A 6,822-nucleotide genomic window follows, 5' to 3' on the forward strand; every position below is an offset into this window, starting at 1 on the left:
AAAAAAAAAAAAAAAAAAAAAAAGAAGTTTTGATTTCTAAACATAGAATGACTTTTAAGAGAAAACACTGAATTATTTAGTAAGAAGCATCCATAAAAACATGCACTATGAAATGTTCTCATGGCCCAGATAAAATGGTTTATCCCAATTTTCTTCTAAAATGTGTTGAGGTACAGTTGGTGGTACGCTGAGCTGCACTGCAGCTTGTTGGGTTAGTGCTGATACAGATGGAATAAACACCTTGTCCAGACAGTGGGATTAATATGGAGGATGGTCAATGGCCCTTCCCAGTCGTAATATTTAGTTTTTCCAGGTTAAAAAGAATTATTCAAAAACTACAGAATAAACTACTTAAGATCAGCCACAGAAATCATTTCTGTCACTTGGAGAAAAATTAGGAAAGAAAGGTAATATTTTTTGGTGGTACTTTAATGGTTTATAAGTAAAGGTATTTAGAGTTCTTATAATAATAATAAAAAAGTTTCTTTGAAAACAAAGAAGTGATGGCAAAGGAAAGATTCTATAGAACTTTTTTTTTTTTGAGATGAAGTCTTACTGTGTTGCCCAGGCTGGAGTGCAGTGGCACAATCTCTGCTCACCGCGACCTCCGCTTCCTGGGTCCAAACTATTCTCCTACCTCAGCCTCCTGAGTAACTAGGACCACAGGCATGTGCCACCATGCTTGGCTAATTTTTTGTATTTTTAGTAGAGGTGAGGTTTCATGGTGTTAGCCAGGATGGTCTCAATCTCCTGACCTCATGATCCACCCGCCTCGACCTTCCAAAGTGCTGAGATTACAGGCGTGAGCCACCGCATCCGGCCCCCAGGACTTTTTTTTTCACTCTCAACATGTGGCCCAGGATAAGAACTTTTTGCTTTGCTGTAAATGCATGTTATGTACCTAACAGCCACAATGAGAGGTGATATTCTTGATAAATCTTTTAGATTTTAAATCTCAGACATGTACATAGCAATCCTAAAATGCCTAAAGTGTTCTCCTTTTAAGATTCAAAAAACAAAAACAAGAAGCAGCTTAATATAGGATTTTCAAGAGCCAAGGGCACCCTCTCAGTGGATAATAAATCCCATCCCGGGTCCATGGTGGCTGCTAGTATAACTAAAGCACAATTGGGATGAAATCCTTTATTAAGAACACGTAGGCTGGGTGTGGTGGCTCATGCCTGAATCTCAGCTCTTAGGGAGGCCAATGGAGCACTTAGGGAGGCCAGTTAGAGAGGATCACTTGAGCCCAGGAGTTCAGTACCAATCTGGGCAACATAGGGAGACCCCTTCTCTACAAAAAATGGAAAGGATTGGCCAGGCCTGGTGGCATGCACCTGTGTTCCCAGCTCCTCAGAGGGACTGAGGTGAGAGGTGGAAGGATCATTGGGCCTGGGAGGTGGAGGCTTCAATGAGCTGTGATTGCAATAGACACCCTGTCTCAAAAAGACAAAAACAGGTAATTTCAGTGCATTGTTTATATTACTTTTTTTCCTTCTTACCCTTATACTGATAAGGAACTTATTTATTACTTTAACACATTTATTACATTTGCCTGTTAAGAGGGTCATCTCAGCAACCAATATATAAAAGGAAACAACATTTAGTGATGTAAAGTCATGTTACTGATCTACCACTCCCGGAAAACAAGAGCATCTTACCTGCAGCAAAGGCATCAGCTGCAAACCCAATGCTTGTTCATACAGCAAGTTCAGTTCTGCACAACTGGAGAAGGAGAGTTTGGAGGTGTAGAGGTAATAATGCACGTGCCTAAATGTGGAACCATCTCTGTCGATAAATAGCCTCTGGCTTTCTGAAGAGGTCAAGGCTGAAGCCTCTTTCCACAGCAGGGAGTCTGGAAACTGAGAGAGTTTGCTTCTGGGAACGGAGAAATGCCAGCCCCCTACATTAAAATGAAATAAGTCCTCTGCTGATTCATGAGACATGCCAGACTCCTCCTAAAAGGGGAACGAAAAAGAGATCTATGCAAGAAAAAGAAATAAAAAAGCATCCAGATTGATAAGGTAAAAATAAACTCTCTCTCTCTGCTGATGACATGATCTTATACATAAAAAATCCTAAGGAATTCACCAGAAAACTATTAGAAATGTGTCCAGGCCAGGAATGGTGGTTCACACCTATAATCCAAGCACTTTAGGAGCCTGAGGTGGGAAGATGGCTTGAGACCAGGAGTTCGAGGCTGCAGTGAGCTATGATTGTGCCACTGTCCTCTGGCCTGACAGAGCAAGACCCTGTTTCAAAAGAAAAGCAAAAACATCAAAGAAATGAGCCCAAGAAGGTTGAAAGATACAGAGCAACATTTAAAAATATTGTATTTTTATATTTTAGCAGTGAACAATCTGAAAGTGAAATTAAGAAAACAATTCAATTTTAACAAAAGAATGAAATAATGTACACTGAAAACTTCGAAACATTGTTGCAAATTTAAAAGACCTAAATAAATGAAAAAAATATCGATCCTCATGGACTGGAAGATTTAATATCATTAAGATGGCAATAGCAGGCCGGGCGCGTTGGCTCAAGCCTGTAATCCCAGCACTTTGGGAGGCCGAGGCGGGTGGATCACGAGGTCAAGAGATCGAGACCATCCTGGTCAACATGGTGAAACCCCGTCTCTACTAAAAATACAAAACATTAGCTGGGCATGGTGGCGCGTGCCTGTAATCCCAGCTACTCAGGAGGCTGAGGCAGGAGAATTGCCTGAACCCAGGAGGCGGAGGTTGCGGTGAGCCGAGATCGCGCCATTGCACTCCAGCCTGGGTAACAAGAGCAAAACTCCGTCTCAAAAAAAAAAAAAAAAAAAAAAAAAAAAAAAAAAAAAAAGATGGCAATAGCAATAGTCTCCCAATCGATTTACAAATTCGACACAGTCTCCGTGAAAATCCTGACTTTATGCAAAAATTGAAAAGCTGATGCTAAAATTCATACGAAAATACAAGGGACTCAGAATTGCTAAAACAGTCTTGAAAAAAGGAGAACAATGTTTAAGAAGTCATATTTCCCACTTTTTTTTTTAAAGGCAGACTGTCACATGCAGCGCCTCATTTGGATGTGTCTGAAATCTTGGAAGTTTGACTACTCTACGTTCTCCTACAATGGGCCTTGAGAGCTTGTTTGGAGATTCTAGCTAGGAAGGGCAGCTACTCATATACCCTTGACTGAAGACTGGTCCTGCTTTATCAGGATGGTTGTCCTCCGACTGAGCACGCAGCTTCAGGAGGGATGCATGTGGAGCAGTGTGGGAAGAAGTGGATACCTGCCTAGCCAGCCAGATCAGCCAAATCAACCCTAGCAATCAATGGAGTGACAGATGTCACAGCCAGATTGCCCTCACATCACCCATTTTTAAAACTTATTGCAAAGCTAGAACAATCAAGACAGTATGCTACTGGCATAAGGATAAATATAAAGATAAGTGGAATAGAATTGAGAGTACAGAATAAAACCCTTACATTTATGATCAATTGAATTTTGATAAGGGATCCAAGATTATTCAATGGATAAAGAATAGTCCTTATAAAAAATGGTGCTGGGCTAACTGCCCATCCGTATGTATAAAAGATAATAACAACAATAATAATAAAGTTGGACCCCTATCTCACCCCATACACAAAAATTAGCTTCAAGAGAATCACAGACCTAAAACTATAAAATTGTTAGAAGAAACTAGAAAATCTTCATGACCTTGGAGTAGGCAAAACTTTCTTAGATGTGACACTAAAAGCAAAAGTGACCAAAAAACTAGATAAATGGAACTTCATCAAAATTTAAAAACCTCTGCACTTTAGAGGGCATCATCAAGGTGAAAAGATAACCCACAGAATGGAACAAAATATTTGCAAATCATTTTTCTGATAAAGAACTTATTTCTAGAATATATAAAGAATTCTTAAACTCAATAAGAAAAAGACAAATAACAAAATTTAAAAATTGGCAAAGCATCTAAGTAGACATTTCTTCAAAGAATATATAGAAATGACCAATAGCACAAAAAAGGATGCTCAACATCCTTAGTCATCAGAGAAATGTAAATCAAAACCCACAATGAAATACTACTTCACACCCATTAGTATGGCCAGAATGAAAACAATAGATAGTAACAAGTGTCGACAAAGAAACTGGAACACCCATGCACTACTGGTGGAGATGTAAAATGGTGCAGGTGCTTTGAAAAACAGTTTGATGGGTCCTGAAAACGTTAAGCATGGAGTTATCCTACTATGAGCCAGCAATTCCACTCCTAAGTGTATACTTAAGAGAAATAAAGACATGTGTCCCCACTAAAATTTCTAGACGATTTCATAGACCATAATAGCCGAAGGTGGAAATAAACCTAAAGTTCATCAACTGACAGATGAGTAAACAAAATGTAGTATATCCATACTCTGGGATATTGTTTGTCAATAAGAAGGAATGGGATGAACATGGTAGTTCAAGTTTGTAATCCCAGCACTTTGGGAGGCTGAGGCAGGAGATTCGCTTGAGCCCAGGAGTTTGAGGCTGCAGTGAGCTATGATCATACCATTGCACTTCAGCCTGGGTAACAGAGTGAGGCATGTCTTTAAAAAAATAAAAAATAGGCTGGGAGTGGTGGCTCACACCTCTAATCCCTCGGGAGGCCGAGGTGGATAGATCATGAGGTCAGGAGTTCGAGACCAGCCTGGCCAACATAGTGAAACCCCGGCTCTACTAAAAATACAAAAATTAGCTGGGCATGGTGGCAGCACCTGTAGTCCCAAATAGTCGGGAGGCTGAGGCAGGAGAATTGCTTGAACCCGGGAGGCGGAAGTTGCGGTGAGTGGAGAGTGTGCCATTTCACTCCAGTCTGGGCAACAAGAGCAAAACTCCATCTCAAACGAAAAATAAAAATAAACAATAAAAAGGAATGAAGTACTGACACATGATAACAACATGGATGAACCTTGAAACATTATGCCAAAGAAAAGCCAAACACAAAAAAATCACATATGATTCCATCCATATGCAATGTGTGGACAAAGCAAATTTCTAGAGATAGAAAATAGATTAGTGGTTGCCTAGGGCTGGAGAGGCTATGGGGAGACGGGGTGCGACTACTAATGTGTATGGGATTTCTTTTGGAGATGGTGAAAATGTTCTAAAATTGATTGTGGTAAGAGTTACACAACTCTGAACATACTAAAACCTACTGAATTGTACACATTAAAATGTGTGAATTGTATGGTATGTGAATTATATCTCAATAAATCTGTAACAAAAATAGATGAGGTACTGTCCATTTCATGGAGCACATGCAGAACTATCTTAGGATCTTACTTGCAGAGACATTACATTATTGGGGAATGAATGCTATAGATAACTTTTCATATACACAAAGGCAGCAAAGATCATTAACCTTCCTTAGCTCATTGTTAAAAGTTTAAGGTCATCTGTTCATCTGCTGGACAAGACGTTGTTAGAAAAATAAAATTTAAGTTCATCTATTTATAAGTGAATTGTCTACTTTGCTTCAAGATGACCTAGTTTACTAAAATAATGGAAAAGTAGAGAGCCATCAAACATATAAACTATCCATCTCAAATTTTAAAATATAAAGGGCACTACCTTGTAAAAGCATTTTTTAAAGGATAGTAAATAGTATATAAAGTTTTACCTAAGAACCATAAAACAATATCAAATTCTAATAAAAATTATGTATGCTGAAGTGATTAGACTCAATGTACTGATATCTGTAACTTATTTTGAAATAAATAAAAAAATAAGAGATTGATGAACAGATAGAAGGATTGCTAGATGGACATGTGATAAAACAAATATAAGCAAAATGTTGATTGTAGAATGTAGGTGGTGGATATGTGGTGCTCACTGTACAATTCTTTCAGTCTTTCTGAATGTTTATAAAATTGCATGAAGACTTTCATGGGGGAAAAGTGTGTTAAAGTAAAAGATGATTACTTAAGAGAGGAAAAGCTCCCTGTTCCAAAAAGAACCTGCATTTCCTATTCTAACAGCTAAGGAAGGAAAATAAATCCATGCAAGAAAGAATGGGATGGGGTCCATCTCTCCCACAGCAAGCCTAGTCTAAATATTCAGACATAAAGAGGGGCAATTACATATGCCACATTTGAGACTAGAAGACTTAAAGGAAGTATTAAGAGAAAGATGACAAATTGTGAAATGATTACATAACTGACAGAAGCAGAGCCAGAAAAGCCAATCTAATGAGCTTATCTAGGATTCTAAGTCCCAGCCCTTCTAAAAGTTCATGTTCAGGCTAAGGCTGAATGTGACAAACAAAGTGACTAAGGGTCCCACCTAGACTAGAAAGCATAAATATACAAGGAAGAACTCTTGATTCTGCTTTCTGTTCTTAAAGGTGGCTGAGAACTCAGTGGGGGTGCTCAGAGTGTGCAGATGTTGGATGCCAAAGAAAACCTACTTCTCGAAGGTGAGCCCCAGATCTGGTTCAGTTCTTCTTTTCTTGTTAAGGATAGGGTGTGACAAGAGGGTCCTGGCTCAAGAGTTCACACTCCCTTCTTACACACGTCCCATCCACAGGTGGGCTCTTAAGAGGTGACTACTGGAGTGAGGGTAAGGATTAGGGATGTGACTGTTCTTTCCCAAAGACTGCTCAGGGGTTGGTTAGTGCATAGCTATCCCAGCCTGGGGACAGTCCTCAGTCACAGGCAAGTTTAGGGGGACCTGTGGTGCTTACAAGACAAAAGGCCTCTTGCCAAACTTACTTCAGGAAACAGGGTAGCCCTAAAGCATTCATCCCCACCCTATTCCCAAAGAGCTTCTCTTTTTCCCACGCCACGTTGA

The 6,822-nt window shown here is 39.5% G+C and overlaps 1 protein-coding gene across 2 annotated transcripts in view; it reads right to left on the bottom strand.

The window, feature by feature from the left end:
* The window catches only part of KCTD19 (potassium channel tetramerization domain containing 19), a 38,419-nt gene that overhangs the window by 30,694 nt on the left and 903 nt on the right, over positions 1-6,822 (bottom strand). For both annotated transcript variants that reach the window (XM_037742292.1, XM_037742291.1), the window contains exon 2: positions 1,662-1,958. The gene's annotated coding sequence lies outside the window, so the exon portion shown is untranslated. The remainder of the gene's footprint in view (positions 1-1,661; positions 1,959-6,822) is intronic.

This window comes from Cebus imitator, unplaced genomic scaffold, assembly GCF_001604975.1.
Source record: "Cebus imitator isolate Cc_AM_T3 unplaced genomic scaffold, Cebus_imitator-1.0 Scaffold118, whole genome shotgun sequence".
Taxonomy (NCBI): domain Eukaryota; kingdom Metazoa; phylum Chordata; class Mammalia; order Primates; family Cebidae; genus Cebus; species Cebus imitator.